The sequence below is a fragment of the Coregonus lavaretus genome, assembly GCF_964263955.1.
Source record: "Coregonus lavaretus genome assembly, chromosome: 18".
NCBI classification, from domain to species: Eukaryota; Metazoa; Chordata; class Actinopteri; order Salmoniformes; family Salmonidae; genus Coregonus; species Coregonus lavaretus.
The window spans coordinates 50302156-50320354 of NC_140005.1; positions in this window are offsets into that span (position 1 = coordinate 50302156).

An 18199-nucleotide genomic window follows, 5' to 3' on the forward strand; every position below is an offset into this window, starting at 1 on the left:
GGCAATGTGTCTCCAGCAATGTTTACTTTTTTGACGTTCTATGGCATCTCCACTTTCCAAGCATATATGACCACATGTAATATTTTGGTAAGTGATGCAAATAGTGAACTATGTAGGGCCAGGATGTAAAATATATGTAGCTGCAGCAATTTCTCTTATCTGATATGGTAAGTAATGGGGCTTAATGTATAGCTCCCTAAGAGTTTGACGAACGGGTCCGTGCACGCGATTCCAGATATCTTTACCTCTGAATAAACTGCCTTTATTATACCATATCCACCCTGTCCAAAGTCTCTACTTGGTCTCAGTTCTCCAGTAAACTTGTGATTATCAACACTAACCTCATCGTTGTGGCGGCGGACAGCTAGCCTGTATCCCTCATCCAGTTGAGTGGCAATGTTCACTCCCCAAAGCAGACAATCTCAAACAGAAAAATCCTCGGGTGTAGGACTTTCCGCCTTTAGTAGAAACCTGTTGAATTATTAAATTTGGTCTGGGAGGTCCTAATTGTTTCGTTGCCAATTTATCTTGATTTGTTCGCCGACAAAAAGTAACTTATTTCAAAGAGACAATCGAGTTGCACTGAACGCTATAGCCATCTTGATAGTAGTACGTGAATTGATTGATGAGGCTACCCGCTCTTTTCTTAGTTACGTTCATGGTTACGTTACGTATGACGAAAGCGCGTAAGTGCAAGCCCTCAGAAGCCCATAGAGATTGTATTGAAAGCTCTGAAATTTGAAAAAAATAGATTTTACATGGGAGTCTATGACAGACTTCTGGGCGATTTTCAACCTGACTGAAATCGCCCCAAAAGGGGGGGGGGGCCATTTGAAGCACGACTTTAGCCTGATTGGACATTTAGTGGCAGTGTGGCACTGTGGCAGATCAGACGTCTAGATTACAACACTGATAACTACTGTTGCCGTGATATAATTGATTAGAAAAAAAATCCCTTCCTTTTCCCGTTTGGCAGTGCGTCGCCCATATCGCCCTATTGAACACACCGCCCCTGCGTCTTAGGTCTCTCTTTATGTAGTGTTGTGGTGTGGTATCTCTCTTGTCGTGATGTGTGTTTTGTCCTATATTTGTATTTTTAATCCCAGGCCCCCCTCCCCACAGGAGGCCTTTTGCCTTTTGGTAGGCTGTCATTGTAAGTAATAATTTGTTCTTAACTGACTTGCCTAGTTAAATAAATGTTAAATTCAAAATAAAATAAAGAAATATGTAACCCATGTATCAGATGCTGTCTGGCCAGGAAAAGTATGACATGCCATACTCCTTTTGTCCAGACAGCATCAGATACATGGTCTACACATATGGAGACAGAGTGGCGCTGTTTTGCTCGCTCGGATGCTTTATCTGAGATTGATGCGTCTTTATATCAGCGCCCCTCTCCTTGAATCGGCAAGGAGATACGTTAGGCCGGGCCAGGCCCCCTAGGGCTCGCCCATAACGCCGGTCCTGCTTGTAACACTACTGGTAGGCCATTTAACCTGGCAATTTTCCATCACTTAGCTGGGTAATAGCCTTTCTAACCTACACCTCTGAAATGTGGGTGTCCATAAACCCAGCTTGTTCTAAGGAAATCTCCATGGTGGTGAGAATTTTTTTAACTCCTTTTCATGTGGGTTCAGCAGACGCCATATATCCACCAAGCCCAAGTATTTTATCAATATGTGAATAGCCAGTTGGTCCTTAGGAAATAACCCCTCTCTAAACATCCATCATGTACTTGATTAAAATCGCCCCCAAGGATTACATTTCCTTCTGTCATTACCAATAATGTCATTTATACTATGGAAAAACAATGGATCTTCAATGTTGGGGTCATGGTCCACAGAGGTTGAATTTAATCCCATAAGCATTTCCTCATTTTCCAAGGATTATGTTAGCCATTAATATTCAAAGAGATAATCTTAAGAACATTATTAGACATCACTAAGAAGATCAAATTAGTGGATCACTCCATATATTCACTGTGATGTAACCCAGTAAGAAATAGGATGTAAAACCCCCAAATTACAACAAACCATATTGCCATGTAATTAATAATATTTTCACTCAGGCCATTGTGTTGGATGGAGTTAAGTCTGACTTTCTTGAGGTACATAAAGGTGTTCCACAGGGATCAATATTAGGACCTGTTATTTTTTGAATTTACATAAATGCTATTGGTCAATCTGTAAAAAATGGTGATCTTCATTTGTTATGTATGCAATTGCGCCGACTGTTGATTTAGCTGTGTCAAGGTTACAGTCTGATTTTGCAGCTGTTCGAAGCCCTTACGAATTTAAAGCTTGTACTTAATACAGGCAAAACTAAATACATGCTGTTTTCAAAGTCTCATAAAAGTATCCCAGTTGGGTTACATCTTCACTCCCTGAATGGTTCTGTAATTGTCCCTGCATACAAATACCTTGGTATTTGGATGGACAATGATCTTTTGTTTAAGAAACATACAAATGAGCTTGTTAAGAAGCTTAACTGTAAAGTGGGTTTCTTATATAGATAGAAAAGCTGGTTTTTCTCTAACTAGCAGGAAGCAAATTGTATAATCAACTTTTCTACCTGTTCTCGACAATGGTGATACCCTCTACTGAAGTGCACATTGATCACTTCATTGCTCTCTTTTTGTTTACAAAGCCCTACTCCACAAGCTTCCAACATACTTAACATCTTTGTTGAAATCTAGAATTTCAGGTCACAGGGTTGGTTAACGATGATGACTCCTTTGGTAACCACAGATTTCGGGAGATCTTCTTTTTCATATCAGGCACCTCGTGTGGAATAGTCTCCAGTTGGCACATACATTGCATTGTATCTTTTCTGGTTGATGTATACTGAACAAAAATATAAACGCAACAAAGTGTTGGTCCCATGTTCCATGAGCTGAATTAAAAGATCCTATACATTTTCCATTCGGACAAAAAGCTAATTTCTCACAAATGTTGTGCACAAATTTGTTTACATCCCTGTTAGTGCCAACTGGAGTGATTTGGTGTCCCTGTGTCAATTTAGGAAATTGGTTAAGGATTTCTATAGTGATGAATGTGTTTGTTTTATTTGATTATAATGACTAATGTGTATATTGTATGTATATTGTGTATATTTTGTGTATTTTGTATATAATTGTGTGTGTAACATGTGACTGTTGTTTCCAGGGCACGCTTTTGAATGAGACCTAGGTCTCAATGTGTCTCCCTGGTTAAATAAAACTTAAATAAATAAATACAAATTTCCCCCTTTACAAAAACACACCAAACAAAAATCAAAAACCCCTTCCTCACACATTCCATCCCTAATCCCAAGGAGCAGTAGGTTTATACAACCCTCCCTGTGTCCTTCCTAGCTTGGCTCGCTGAGCTTCCACTGTGAGGCCGCTATTGCATCCCCCTCTCCAACCTCCATTTCTCAATAAATCTCTTTTAGAAATTTCCAATAAACCAGAAGAAAAGAAAAGAAAAAAACCACGTCTAATTTGGTGCATTGATAGATTATAAAGTTTCTATAGCATTATAGTGGAAGAAGAAGGTGATACTTGCGACTAGCTGGCATGGGAGCACAGCGTGATGACTCAATCACGATTTATGACATTGTTTGGATGACAGGACATCTGTGGGCTATCACAGGGATCAAACACACCTTATCTTTGTACATTTTCGATGAAGAGATGTTCTCACGGAAGTCCTGGGGTCACTGACACCAGGAGAGGTGTGACCACTGATGAAAACTTGAATTGACAAAATGTATGTTCAATTGTCGTGTTTGTTTTGTTTCAAGACCTTATAAAGAGCTGCACATTTTGATATGTCTTATTGCATTGTATGTTTTCTGGTTGATGTACACTGAACAAAAATATAAAAGCAACATATAAAGTGTTGGTCCCATGTTTTATGAGCTGAAATGAAAAAGCGTATTTCTCTACAATTTTGTGCACAAATTTGTTTACATTCCTGTTAGTGAGCATTTCTCCTTTGCCAAGATAATCCATCCATTTGACAGGTGTGGCATATCAATAATTTGATTAAACAGCATGATCATTACATAGGTGCATCTTGTGCAGGGGAAAAATAAAAGGCCACTCTGAAATGCGCTTTTGTGCAATTGGCAAGCTGACTGCAGGAATGTCCACCAGCGCTGTTGCCAGATATTTGAATGTTCATTTCTCTACTATAAGATTTGTTTTATAGAATTTGGCAGTACCTCCAACCGGCCTCACAACCGCAGACCACGTGTAACCACGCCAGCCCAAGACCTCCACATCCGGCTTCTTCACCTGCGGGATCGTCTGAGACCAGCCAACCGGACAGCTGATGAAACTGTGGGTTTGCACAACTGAATAATTTCTGTAGTTTCAACTGTAGCGGGCAGATGGCAGACAACATGTATGGCGTCGGGTGGGCGAGCAGTTTTCTGATGTCAATGTTGTGAACAGAGTGCCACATGGTGGCGGTGGGGTTATGGTATGGGCAGGCATAAGCTATGGACAACTAACACAATTGCATTTTCAAATCAAATCAAATCAAATCAAATCAAATTTTATTGGTCACATGCGCCGAATACAACAGGTGCAGACATTACAGTGAAATGCTTACTTACAGCCCTTAACCAACAGTGCATTTATTTTAAACAAAAAAGTAAGAATAAAACAACAACAAAAAAGTGTTGAGAAAAAAAAGAGCAGAAGTAAAAAATAAAGTGACAGTAGGGAGGCTATATATACAATAGAATAAAGTGACAGTAGGGAGGCTATATATACAGGGGGGTACCGTTGCATAGTCAATGTGCGGGGGCACCGGCTAGTTGAGGTAATATGTACATGTGGGTAGAGTTAAAGTGACTATGCATAAATACTTAACAGAGTAGCAGCAGCGTAAAAAGGATGGGGTGGGGGGGCAGTGCAAATAGTCCGGGTAGCCATGATTAGCTGTTCAGGAGTCTTATGGCTTGGGGGTAGAAGCTGTTGAGAAGTCTTTTGGACCTAGGGAAGTCTTTTGGACCTAGAGAAGTCTTTTGGACCTTGCAGGCAATGCAAGTATGCAGGCAATGCAAGAACTGGGACCTTTTTTCAATGGCAATTTGAATGCACAGCGATACCGTGACGAGATCATGAGGCCCATTGTCGTGCCATTCATCTGCCGCCACCACCTCATGTTTCAGCATGATAATGCACGGCCCCATGTCGCAAGGATCTGTACACAATTCCAGGAAGCTGAAAATGTCCCAGTTCTTGCATTGCCTGCATACTTACCAGACATGTCACCCATTGAGCATGTTTGGGATGCTCTTGATCGATGTGTATGACAGTGTGTTCCAGTTCCCGCAAAATATCCAGCAACTTCGCACAGCCATTGAAGGCCACAATCAACAGCCTGATCAACTCTATGTGAAGAAAATGTGTCGCGCTGCTTGAGGCAAATGGTGGTCAAACCAGATACTTACTGTAATTTTGATCAACGCCCCTACCTTTTTTAAAGGTATCCGTGACCAACAGATGCATATCTGTATTCCCAGTCATGTGAAATCCATAGATTAGGGCCTAATGAATTTATTTCAATTGACTGATTTTTTTATATGAACTGTACTCAGTAAAATCTTTGAAATTGTTGCATTTACAGTTGAAGTCGGAAGTTTACATACACTAAGTCATTAAAATTCATTTTTCAACCACTCCACACATTTCTTGTTAACAAACTATAGTTTTGGCAAGTCGGTTAGGACATCTACAAGTAATTATTCCAACAATTCTTTACAAACAGATTATTTCACTTATAATTCACTGTATTACAATTCCGGTGGGTCAGAAGTTTACATACAATAAGTTGACTGTGCCTTTAAACAGCTTTGAAAATTCCAGAAAATAATGTCATGGCTTTAGAAGCTTCTGATAGTGAGTCAATTGGAGATGTACCTGTGGATATATTTTAAGGCCTACCTTCAAACTCAGTGCCTCTTTGCTTGACATCATAGGAAAATGAAAAGAAATCAGCCAAGACCTCAGAAAAAAAATTGTAGCCCTCCACAAGCCTGGTTCATCCTTGGGAGCAATTTCCAAATGCCTGAAGGTACCACGTTCATCTGTACAAACAATAGTACGCAAGTATAAACACCATGGGACCACACAGCCGTCATACCGCTCAGGAAGGAGACGCGTTCTGTCTTCTAGAGATAAATGTACTTTGGTGCGAAAAGTGCAAATTAATCCCAGAACAACAGCAAAGGACCTTGTGAAGATGCTGGAGGAAACAGGTACAAAGGTATCTAAATCCCAGACTGGTGCACTTCACAAAATAGATGGCATCATGAGGAAGGAAAATGATGTGGATATATTGAAGCAACATCTCAAGACATCAGTCAGGAAGTTAAAGCTTGGTCGCAAATGAGTCTTCCAAATGGACAATGACCCCAAGCATACTTCCAAAGTTCTGGAAAAATGGCTTAAGGACAACAAGGTCAAGGTATTGGAGTGGCCATCACAAAGCCCTGACCTCAATCCTATAGCAAATTTGTGGGCAGAACTGAAAAAGCGTGTGTGAGCAAGGAGGCCTACAAACCTGACTCAGTTACACCAGCTCTGTCAGGAGGAATGGGCCAAAATTCACCCAACTTATTGTGGGAAGCTTGTGGAAGGCTACCCGAAACGTTTGTCCCAAGTTAAACAATTTAAAGGCAAGGCTACCAAATACTAATTGAGTGTATGTAAACTTCTGACCCGCTGGGAATGTGATGAAATAAATAAAAGCTGAAATAAATCACTCTACTATTATTCTGACATTTCACTTTCTTAAAATAAAGTGGTGATCCTAACTGACATAAGACAGGGAATTTCTACTAGGATGAAATGTCAGGAATTGTGAAAAACTTATTTTAAGGTGTATGTAAACTTCCGACTTCAACTGTATATTTTTGTTCAGTGTATTTTTTACGTGACTGGATTGAAATTGTATGTTGGGTTGACTGGTTATAAGGCACATTCCTGTTGTCTGGTCATAACATTCAAATTGAGCTGATTAGATTAGAATCTGCTGTTTCTGCCTTTTGTTTTCACTAGCAAAGTGCTAAGAAATGTTAATTAATGTTGGGTGTGAATTTCTGCTTGAATTTGGTTAAAAGGGCAGTGAATCCGCTCATACTTTGAGAGCTTGCTACCACACATAGTTTTTCTCTTAGAGATTATTCTGAACTGAAGACACGTGTAACTACGTTAAGTCAACCTATTGGTGATAGTAATTTACTCTGTGTTACTTTGTAATGTATCATGTATTTCATGTACACTATAATTGTTTGAGTGTCAATTATTTAGTGACTAATAAATTATATTAGTTGAATTGTGTAAATGCATTCCTCGTTTTACAGAGTAATTATTTGATTGACTATATGCCTATAATTTAGTAGGTCTATTGCCGGATAGTTGTTTAATTACACTATACACATAGCACATGCTTGGGTACCAACTTGACATCCCTGAGCTGTTTACATCAATAAATTCATGCTAGATCATTGGTCACCAGGATTAGCTATTTGGATCTAGCCTCTTAATAATTGCATAACGGTGCAAGTCAGACATGTTCATTATAGTGATACTGAGTCAGTGATGCAATGGTTCGCTATCTTGCTAGATCCTCCAGAGACGCACAGGTCCTGTTGCATTTATTCACATAATAATGGAGTCAGATTGATAAATGTAGATTATTATTCAACATACTTTCTACATAATAATGGATGGGAATTTCCACCAACTACAGCACTTCCAAAACTAAAAAAGACTAAACTATTGTTGTCAGTGGGTGCACTCAACCCCACCCATTTCAAGCCGTTGGCCGGGCGAAGCCAAAGGGATTTTTCAAGGACAGGAAAGTCCAGGCCCATACGGACGCCCGAGTGGGCACGGAACCGAGCGCACCCACAAACGCCAGGTCAGTAGGCCTACAGCCTATGCTGTCTACAGCGAACATGGGAGGATCATTTAGACCCTTCCGACTTGAAAAACTAAAACTAAAAACACTGTCCATAATCAACAATCTTCACCAAATAAACAAAAACAAGTCATGTGTAATAGCCAATGCATCCCTTTATTTTAACTCAAAGTTAATTAGCTATCAGACAGAAAATATTCAACAATAAAAAATTAAAAAATTAAACACCCAAAGGATGTAGGAGAGAGTGAGAGAGAGAAAAAACTAAACATATAGGCCTATATAGCATAGGTTAGTCATATCCCTCCATCAATCCCTGCATTCCCGATTAATTAAAATGCTCACAGTCTTCTTTTTAGCTAGTGATTGTCCCTTCTGCACACAGTATATACAGTGCATTCGGAAAGTATTGGTCTGAATGCATTCGCTAATTATTCAGACCCCTTCACTCTTTCCACATTTTGTTATGTTACAGTGTTATTCTAAAATTGATTAAATACAATGACAAAGTGAAAAGAGGTTTTTAGAAATTGTAGCAAATTTAATACAAATAAAAATGTCTAAAAACCTGTTTTCACTTTGTCATTATGGGGTATTGTGTGTAGATTGATAAGGGAAACAATTAATTTAATCCATTTTAGAATAAAGCTAGCAGGGTACTAGCAGGAGTGGCAAACAGAGACCCTTAGATGGTGACAGGCAGGTTCCACCAGACAGGGGCTGATGGGGCCAGGCCAGCCTGAGCAGACTGAGTCCATGTGGGGGCAGGCAGACACCACTGGATGGCAGCAGGCTGGATTTGGAAGGAAGGAAGAGGTCAATCCCAACAGGCAGGGGCCGACTGACATTCTGATACGTCAGCTTGAGTAGTGTGCTCTCTCAGGGTGAGCTCTGGTAGCTCCTCCATCCCTGGAAAAGGCTGAGGGACCGCTGTGAGGAACTCCATCTCGGAAGTCGGCTGGGGCACAGTGGTTGGTTGCTTCCCAAGGGTGAGCTCAGGGAGCTCCTCTGGCCCTGGAGAAGGCTCTGTGGTTACTATGATGGACTCCACAGTGGGTGTCGGCTGGAGAACAGTAGTGGGTTGCTCCCTCAGGGTGCATTCTGGTAGCTCCTCTGGCCTTGAAGAAGGCTGTGGAGCGCAGGTGGAAACCAGTTGGGACACCACGGTTGAAGTAGGTTGGAGCACAGTGGTGGGATACTCCACCAGGGTTAGCTCTGGTAGCTTCTCTGGCCCTGGAGAAGGTTGTAGCAGCACTATGAACAGGGGTCGGATCCGAGACCGGGCTGATGGCGACTCTGATGTTGAAGCTGATAGTGTCAGCTTCAGGCTGGCGAGATTGGTGTGGGGCTACAGGGTGTAAATCTGCAGCAACCCCTTTATGGTGAGCCACAGCAGCTGGCAGTGAAGGAGAAGGTACATGAAGAAGGGGAGGTGAGGACTGGTCAGCCTCCACTTGGTCAGGATGGGCATCACTTTTGGTGACCAATGGTGGTGATCTTCTCCTTGTCGTAGATACTGATCTGTCCCTTTCCTGCGCCTTCTCACTGGCCTTCTGTGGTGTGCAGGTACAAACCTGTGGCACTGGAGGTTCAGCTGGCTGTGGGCGTGGTTTGGCTAGTGTAACCATGAGTTGCTCCAACTTAAGCTCCATCTGTTTGAGCTCATTCGTGGCCTCAAGAAACATCATGTCAGAGAGGAAAGCTTTACTGCTTTACCATGATAGCATCCAACATATTTTCTGCCTACTGGTCACCGTGACCAGTGGAGGGGAAGTGGCATGCCATGTCTTGAGGCTTGTGTGCTCGTCTTCATTCAGGGAAAGGAGACTGCACTCTTAGAAATAAGGGTACAGTGCCTCCCGAGTGGCGCAGAGGTCTAAGGCACTGCATCACAGTGCTAGAGGCGTCACTATAGACCCGGGTTCGATCCCAGGCTGTGTCGCAGCTGGCCTCGACCAAGAGACCCATGAGGCGGCGCGGAAATTGGCCTAGCGTCGTCCGGGTTAGGGGAGGGTTTGGTTGGCTGGGATGTCCTTGTCCCATTGCACTCTAGCAACTCCTTGTAGTGGACCGGGCGCGTGTCTTCGGTCGCCACTTTTACAGTGTTTCCTCTGACACATTGGTGCGGGTGGCTTCTGGGTTAAGTGAGCAGTGTGGCTTGGCAGGGTCGCATTTCGAAGGACGCATGTCTCTCGACCTTCGCCTCTCCGAGTCCGTACAGGAGTTGCAGCAATGGGACAAGACTAACTACCAACTGGATATCACGAAATTGGGGAGAAAAGGGGTAGAAAAAAGAAATAAGGGTACAGTATTGTTCTCTGGGGAAACACAAATATTAAAATACACACTGTACCTTCAGAGGTACACATACTGATCTCAATACCTACCATAAGGTACAATGATTAATTTTTGCCACCTAAAAGGAACTAATGGCTTTGTCACTAGGGTGGTACCCTAAAAAGGCCAATTTTAACAATCATTATCATGTTTCCCAGCATGCTCTACTGTAGGTTGATAAAAACGTTTTTTTTTTTTTATATCTGTGCTTTTGCACAGATATTTATTTATTTATTAATCTTATGGTACACAAAGAAAAATAACATACATTTTTCTAAACTAATCCAATCAGTTAGATTTTTTAAACCCGTTACTGAAAGGTTTGTTCCAGTTAAATGGTTTACGTAGTCTCATCACAATGTTTCTAATCCTAGCAGTCATTATGAATGCAGGTTGGGGGTGAATAAAAATGTCTAACTCCAGCTGGATTCTAATAGGAATTACACATCACTTTGAAAGCCAGCATAATGTGACATGCAGGCCTGATGTGGCTTGTAAACCATGAGTTTCAGGCCACTGTATTAGGGTGAAACTAGGCCTCAAAATAAGGCCTTATGAGATATGTAATGCATTGTCATAAAGAGTTTAATGATAACATACGCCTAGGAACTCACTTGGTGAAGGCCACAGGTTCTGAAAATGAACAACTTCAACAACCATGTCTCTGTCACTAACAAATACAATCATGGGTGGTAACTTTACAATTCACTCGAAAAGGCAAGGCACACTGGGAAAAAATATTTGAGGCATGTAGGTGGGGGTGTGGCTTTCAGTTAGTTATTTTTGGCCACCCATGTGTGGAAGTGTTGTACCAGTTTAAGTGGCCTATGGTAGAGCTACTTTTTTTCACTTAACAGGAACATGGCTTTGTTACTGTGGTGGTTCCCTATAAAGGCAAATTTTACCTTTTCTAAAAGCACGTTTTTGTACCAGTGGACTACATGTACTGTAAGAAAGGTATTATCGGAGGTATGAACTGTGGAACAATTATGTACCTATAACTAAAAGGTACAAAGGATGACCTTACAGGGTACCACCCAAGTGACAAATGGTTGTACCTCTTTAAGAACCAATCTAAACCTTTATTTCTGGGTGTGTGGGATGATGTAGGCCGTCATTGTAAATAAGAATTTGTTCTTAACTGACTTGCCTAGTTAAATAAAGGTTCAATACAAATACAAATAAATGTGGGTGGTGACCAATACCTGAGGCACGTTCAGTTTGCTTGAACATTTGCTACTTTGCAGAATGGTTTTAACTGAACGACACATTTCTCCAAAACGTTCTTGTAGGTTCTTGAACAGATTTTGAGGTACGTTTGCACCCATTTGGTGGGTGTAGTGAGGTGTGGTTTGAAGCAATGAGTGATGTATTTTGAAGAGCAGTGGCCATGCTGACAGCGTTCCCCAACCCACACCCTCCCCGTTTTTCAACTGGTCGTTCAGTACTGCACCATTTCCGTTCAATTGAACATTCCTGAATGTAAAAACATACTGAACGCAGCCCTGGACTCTGAGTAACTATGAGACATCTTGGGCTGTGGTAACTGATGATATCTGGCGACCTGTGGTGGTTGAACCTTAGCCACTGGCACCTATAGATCTTTAATATTGCCCGTTCCACATGGTCCTACTGGATCAGTCTTTAGTATTTTTCATGGTCCTTCGCTCGCCAGATATCATCAGTTACCACAGCCCAAGATGTCTCATAGCTACTCAGAGTCCAGGGCTGTGTTCAGTATGTTTTTACGTTCAGGAACATTCAATTGAATGGAAACGGTGCAGTACTGAACGACCAGTTGAAAAACGGGGAGGGGTCTTTGCAGACTATCATCAAAAACATTTCCACAAAGGACACTCCTGTGCATCCTTGGCAAAAGGAGGTCGGTAAGGACTGATAGAGCATCTCATTCAACAAATTTGCCACCCTGTCAAAAAAAAATCCAGGTCACCAAAGGCATTAGGAACTGCCTCAAATGACTATTTGAATGCAAGTTGACCTCTAAATAGAGTCTACTAGACTATAGATCTAGACTAACTAGACTTAATCATGACTCTAGATCCAGACCAACTATATTGTAGATCTGACCAATTATACTAACTACACATATAACTATAGATCTGGTAAGGTGTAAGTCGCTCTGGATAAGAGCGTCTGCTAAATGACTCAAATGTGAAATGTAACTAAAAGCTAAAGCAAGCACAGACATTTTCTTTAAAAAATTTACATTTTCTAGTTTTAGTTGTTGTAGCTGCTTGCTCTCTTGCAAAACAAATCCCAGTCAGTAAAAATTTAGAAATTCACAGCTGAGTGTGGATATTGAGAAGCATATTCCTTGGTACACATGTTCAAGCAGTGGCACTTTTAATTTCTGCCAGGCTATTGGCACACACTGTTCTGAAGCCCAATGATTGGAAGTCCTCTGCCTGTGTTCCCCTGTCCAGCCGAACGTGGTGCCTCCCTCCTCCATCGCACTGTGCCAGTGGCATTCTCAGGGACAGCCTGTGCCCTGCCCTGGAGTTGGCTCCTGGCCCTATTAACAGCTCTCCGTAGCGGCCCCTCGTACAGCCAGTAGGTGAGGGCAAGGAGGAAACATGGCAACCCCAGATGGAGGTCAGCGAGAATCCACACCAGGATGAGCCACAGTGTCACCTTGAGGAGCAGGAGGTTGGTGAGGGCTGGGCAGTGTGAGCCTAACCACAGCCCCAGGTCACTGGTCTGGAGCCAGCTGACAAGGGTGCTGCTCCTCAGCCATCGGCCCAGACCACTGTCCAACAGCCAGCGCAGCAGGTTACAGGTCTTCAGCCACTCAGGGTAGCACTGTGGAGAGGAATAGGCTACATTATTATACATTCATTATTTAAACATAAGATCAGTATTCTGAGAAGTGCCAAAAATATCTGTGATTGCCAGACAACTGGGCAAAAACCGGTTGAATCAATGTTGTTTCCACATAATTTTAACAAAAAATTAATCAATGTGATGACGGTGAATCAACATGGAAAACTGATTGAACTGACATTTGTGTTCAGTGGGTTGTCTCTTTTTTATCCCATACACCCGTACTTTATTTTCTGACCCACCTGCCCATTCTCCACTCTACCAAACACAAGGTTTTCAAAACTTTCAGACACTTGGGGACCATTTTCGATCTCAGGTGAAGAGCAACGTCTTTTGGCCATTCCGCTCTTCAGGGTGGCAGGCAGTGACTTTCTCCGTGCCCTGACCTCCATTGGCCCTGTTAACACAGCACATGGAATAAAAAATAAATATTAGATACAATCACTTTTTAGTATCTTAACATGGATACAGTGTAGGTCACTGGGTGGTAGTTTTAGTCAAGCTTATAAAGAACTTAGTTTTAGTTATAGGGCTAACAACCTAAGTTGTAAGTCGTACACTGTTTATGTCATTTATTTTTATTTAACAGGGAGTCATGCTGAGGCCAAGGTCTCTTTTACAGATGAGAGCTGTAATTCCCCCCAAAATAAACATCAATACAACTATATTGCCCGCTAATATATACTAATTAACGTAAAAAGGTTCTCAATCAGCAGTCTGAATTGCCCAAGAGGCACCAATTCATTCATTTTTAGAGAGTTTGAGATTATTCCACAAGTAAGGTGAAAAAAAATAAAAAAATACTAAAAGCAGATTTACCTGCTTCAATCTATAGTAGAGGACTCCTGCTATCTCCAGTATAATTTTTGTCTTAATCTGTTGTTGTCTAGTACTGTCTTTTGCTAGCTAGGGCCATCTACTTTAAATGCTGCCATTCTTCCCAGTAGACTTGGTGTGTGAACTGCTGACTTCTCATAACCTGCAGCTGATTGTTGACACATCAACTAGGATTAAGGGGCAATTGTGATTGTTGTTGTTTTGGTAATCAGTGGCTATATTAGAGAATTAGTGGTTTCTCCTCTCCTTTTAATTAGTTTTATTTAACCAGGTAAGACCCATTGAGGTTAAAAACCTATTTTGCGAGGGCGACCTGGCAAGAAGGCAAAACAGGGAAATAGCAGCGTGTACATAAAATAATACAGAAAAATACAGAATACACACAAAAAGACAAAAGTTACAGATACAATAGAAGATTAGAAACAACTGCAGCTATCACAACCAGTGTTGTCAATCAGAGTCTTAAAAACAGGCAAGGACACTAACTCCCCTAACTTTAATATATTTTGAAGCATGTTCCAGGATGAAGGGGCATTATGGGAAAAATGTTGTTTCCCCATCTCAGTTCTAGCCTTAGGAACAGACAAGGACTGTGAACGAAGACTTTATTGAGTGACTGATCAGGTCAGTAAGGAACAGTGATACAAAGGGAATTGTCCTAGCAATGCTTTGTACACAAAAGTGTACCAGTGCTTTTGCCTCCTGGTGGAGAGAGCGGTCCATTGCACCATAGCATACAAATTACAGTGAGTGATCTAGCATTTGTAATAAATCTTAAAGCACTATGATACACTGTGTCCAGAGTTTTTAAGGTACTTGCTGAGGCCCGCATATAGACAGTATCACCCTAATCCAGCACTGATAAAAAGTGCTTTGAACAAGATCCTTTCTGACTAACGTTGAAAAGCAAGATTTGTTCCTAAAATAGAAACCCAATTTCAACTTCAGTTTTTTGGTCAAGTTATGAATGTGCTGTTTAAAATTCAAGCTTTTCACCTAACCAAATCCCAAGATACTTATAGGAGCTGACCCTATCAATTTGCTGGCCTTTTATATTTTATATTTAAAATCTGCAAGTGACTCCATCTGTTTACTTTCAGGGAAGAGAAAACCATTCATTCATTTTGTTTTCCATGCATTAAGCACAAGTTTAAATTCAAAAAGCTGCCTTTGAATAACATTAAAAGCCAACTGTAAGTCCTGAAAAGCCTTCTCAATTTTAGATGCGCTATAATAAATAATTGTGTCATCAGCATACAGATGGAGATTTTCAGTCAACAGTCTTCCCTATATACTTTATATACAGTGTAAAAAGGATTGGACCTAAAATTGAGCCCTTGGGAACTCCTTTTGTAAGCCTTCGAAACTCAGATTTCATACCCTCCTGTGCTACACAGTGTGTTCTGTCGGAAAGGTAGTTTTGGAACCAATCCTATGCATGACCACTTAAACCAACCTTTTTTAGTCTATACAACAGCAGGGCATGGTCAACAGTGAATATATAAATGATCTCACTCCAATACATTTTTATAGAAAGTTAGCAAAAATAGATAAGATCTTGCTACCATGGAAAGGTAAATACCTGTCAATTTGTGGAAGAAAATCACCCCGATTAACTCTTTAGTATTATCCCAGTTTACCTATTTGCTTATGCTCTTGAGAAAAAAAGATTCAATTTTATTTGGAACGGCAAGCCAGACAAAATTAAACGGGCCTATTTATATAATGAATATGAATTTAGAGGACAAAAATGATAAAATATTAAAGCATTAGACCTATCACTAAAAGCTAAAAGATATACTTAAATCTGAAATGGTTCTCAAGCAAATTAGTAAGATTGTCTCACCCTATGTTCAACAATGGCCTTTTCCCCTTTATTCAGATTACAACCTCTCACTTTCAGTTATTTGAAAAGGAAATAATCCCCCAAATATCACTATTTCTAAAACAAGCCTTAGAAAGTTGATTGCAATTTCAATTTAATCCTCCAGAAACGATAGAACAAATAATGCAACAGATATTGTGGTTAAACTCAAATATACTAATTGATTTTTTTTTAAACATTATTTTTTAAAATAATGTTTAAAAAAGGTATATTCTTCGTAAATGATATCATAGGTAGGACTTATGTCGCACATGCAGCAAAACAAAAACATATGGAAATGTCTGCTCTACCCAAAATTACAACCAAATAATTGCAGCATTACCACAAAAATGGAAGAGGAAAGTGGAAAAGTAAGGACCTTGTCTGTCGGCCCTGAATCCCCACAGTGACTGTACGTACATACCACAACCAGAAGCAATGGATTACAGGCAACATCCGCACTGAGCTAAAGGGTAGACCTGCAGCTTTCAGGGAGTGGGACTCAAACCCGGACGCTTATAAAAAATCCAGCTATGCCCTCCGACGAACCATCAAACAGGCAAAGAGTCAACAGGACTAAGATTGAATCGTACTACACCGGCTCTGACGCTCGTCGGATGTGGCAGGGCTTGCAAACTATTCCAGACTACAAAGGGAAGCACAGCCGCGAGCTGCCCAGTGACACAAGCTTACCAGACGAGCTAAATCACTTCTATGCTAGCTTCGAGGCAAGCAACACTGAAGCATGCATGAGAGCATCAGCTGTTCTGGATGACTATGTGATCACGCTCTCCGTAGCCGATGTGAGTAAGACTTTTAAGTAGGTCAACATTCACAAGGCTGCAGGGCCAGACAGATTACCAGGGCGTGTACTCCGAGCATGCGCTGACCAACTGGCGAGTGTCTTCACTGACATTTTCAACATGTTCCTGACTGAGTCTGTAATACCAACATGTTTCAAGCAGACCACCATAGTCCCTGTGCCCAAGAACACTAAGATAACCTGCCTAAATGACTACCGACCCGTAGCACTGACGTCTGTAGCCATGAAGTGCTTTGAAAGGCTGGTCATGGCTCACATCAACAGCATTATCCCAGAAACCCTAGACCCACTCCAATTTGCATAACGCCCCAATATATCCACAGATGATGCAATCTCTATTGCACTCCACACTGCCCTTTCACACCTGGACAAGAGGAATACCTACGTGAGAGTGCTATTCATTGACTACAGCTCAGCGTTCAACACCATAGTGCCCTCAAAGCCCATCAGTAAGCTAAGGACCCTGGGATTAAACACCTCCCTCTGCAACTGGATCCTGGACTTCCTGATGGGCCGCCCCTAGGTGGTAAGGGTAGGTAACAACACATCTCAACACGGGGGCCCCTCAGGGGTGCATGCTCAGTCCCCTCCTGTACTCCCTGTTCACCCATGACTGCATGGCCAGGCACAACTCTAACACCATCATTAAATTTGCCGACGACACAACAGTGGTAGGCCTGATCACCGACAACAATGAGACAGCCTATTGGGAGGAGGTCAGAGATCTGGCCGTGTGGTGCCAGGATAACAACCTCTCCCTCAACGTGATCAAGACAAAGGAGATGATTGTGGACTACAGGAAAATAAAGAGGACTGAGCACGCCCCCATTCTCATCGACGGAGCTGTAGTGGAACCAGTTGAGAGCTTCAAGTTCCTTGGTGTCCACATCATCAACAAACTATCATGGTCCAAACACACCAAGACAGTCGTGAAGAGGGCACGACAAAGCGTATTGCCCCCCAGGAGACTGAAAAGATTTCCTCACTGAAAGTGTCCTCAGATCCTCAAAAAGTTCTACAGCTGCACCATCGAGAGCATCCTGACTGGTTGCATCACCGCCTGGTATGGCAACTGCTCGGCCTCCGACCGCAAGGCACTACAGAGGGCAGTGCGTACGGCCCAGTACATCACTGGGGCCAAGCTTCCTGCTATCCAGGACCTCTATACCAGACGGTGTCAGAGGAAGGCCCTAAAAATGGTCAAAGACTCCAGCCACCCTAGTCATAGACTGTTCTCTCTGCTACCGCACGGCAAACAGTACCTGAGCGCCAAGTCTAGGTCGAAAAGGCTTCTTAACAGCTTCTACCCCCAAGCCATAAGTCTCCTGAACAGCTAATCATGGCTACCCAGACTATTTGCATTGCCCCCCCACCCAACTGCTTTTCCAACAGTCTTTAAGAAGTTCCCACATGTACGCTATCCCATCTGGTTTTGGTTTAGTAGGACTATCATTTGGTTTTCAACAGGACAATGACCCAACACACCTCCAGGCTGTGTAAGGGCTATTTTACCAAGAAGGAGAGTGATGGAGTGCGGCATCAGATGACCTGGCCTCCACAATCCCCCGACCTCAACCA